The 1,631-nt window shown below is 33.5% G+C and overlaps 1 pseudogene; it reads right to left on the reverse strand.

Moving 5' to 3' along the window:
* Window positions 1-1,297: 1,297 nt before the first annotated feature.
* LOC107882523 lies at window positions 1,298-1,622 on the reverse strand (annotated as a pseudogene).
* Between the last annotated feature and the right edge of the window lie 9 nt (window positions 1,623-1,631).

The raw sequence follows: 1,631 nt of genomic DNA on the forward strand, positions 1-1,631 counted from the left end.
CATTTTGGAGAGTCTACCTACCTAATAACTTATGATTATAGCAAAATACAAAAAATACAACATCTAGGACGTTTCCAAATATGTATGTGATTTTTATTTATTAGAATTACCGAATTCGTTACCAAATGTATTCATTTATTTTTTTCCATTATTTAGTTGTGTTTTGTTACTTTTGTATGTATTATGATTTTTTTTCCTTTTATTTTAGTATGTTTGGGTTTTTATAAAAAAAATGTTATATTATATTAGCACTATTATTATTGGCGTATTATAAAACCGGACTCAATAAGAAGAAGAATATGATTTCTAATATTTACTACGATAACCATAGGTGGTCTTAGGATTTGAAATTTGAAAGGAATTTAGTCTCTTATACATTTTAAACATAATTTAACGAGCCCATGGTTGATGGACCTTTCACTGATAAATTATTTATCTAAAAACTATTTTTGAATAAATCTGGCTTATCAAATCTATCCTAAGTGCACCTATAATTGTATAATTAATTTTAATTAATGCAATCTAAACTACGACCTGCAGCCACATCTTAATTGGTTGACTGAATATCACTTCACGCGTGAAACTTAGCACGGTAAGTACCTACTGTGTTGGCAGCTATTTTAAGTCGAGGAAAAATAATTCAATTAATTTTAAACGTTATTTAAATTTAAACACTAAAAAAAGTTAAATTCTTATTGGAAACAATTTACTGTCGAAATATTACAATATAAATAAACTAATTCTATTCGATTAAACAGTGTATAGACACAATCGTCGTCAACAATAAACTAGCCAACACAGTATAATATCAATATTATATGCGACATAGTGTTTATTGTTAATACGTCATAATAATAATGGTGGATGGAGTGGCCGAGCGGATCAAGGCGTCGGTTGCGACGTACGTCGCACACCGTCGCGGGTTCGATGCCGGCCGCGGGCGGCATTTTTCTTTGGCCAAGTCATATATAGAAATATAGCGTGTTGTGAACATTTAATTAAGTATACAGTAAGAAATAATATTTATTTTATGTGATTATGTGATAAATTAAATTAAATAATAATTGAAATTGTCATAAATTCAATAACATACAATTTATAAATGTATGGTTTTCATTAATTTGATAGTTAGGTATACATTATACTTGATACTTATGTTTAAACAATATTAAAATTGTACGGTGTTTTCAGTTTTGTAGATTGTAATAATACTTGGTGGTCCTAAAAAGGACCGTTTTAAATTTAAAAAAATAATAATGCACGCTCATGTAGGTATTAGAATGGCACGTCTATTCGCTTAGGCTTTCTTTTCGGTCTTTTTGGGCAAGAGAACGGCTTGGATGTTGGGCAACACACCACCTTGGGCAATAGTTACTCCGGACAACAACTTGTTCAGCTCCTCGTCGTTTCTGATAGCCAATTGCAAATGTCAAGGGATGATACGGGACTTTTTGTTGTCACGGGCGGCGTTACCAGCCAACTCCAAAATTTCGGCAGCCAAGTATTCCATGACGGCAGCTAGGTATACCGGTGCTCCGGCTCCGACACGCTCGGCGTAGTTTCCTTTTCTCAATAGACGATGGATACGACCGACCGGGAACTGGAGTCCGGCACGAGACGACCTGGTCTTG

This window comes from Acyrthosiphon pisum, chromosome A2 (genome assembly GCF_005508785.2).
Source record: "Acyrthosiphon pisum isolate AL4f chromosome A2, pea_aphid_22Mar2018_4r6ur, whole genome shotgun sequence".
Lineage (NCBI taxonomy): Eukaryota > Metazoa > Arthropoda > Insecta > Hemiptera > Aphididae > Acyrthosiphon > Acyrthosiphon pisum.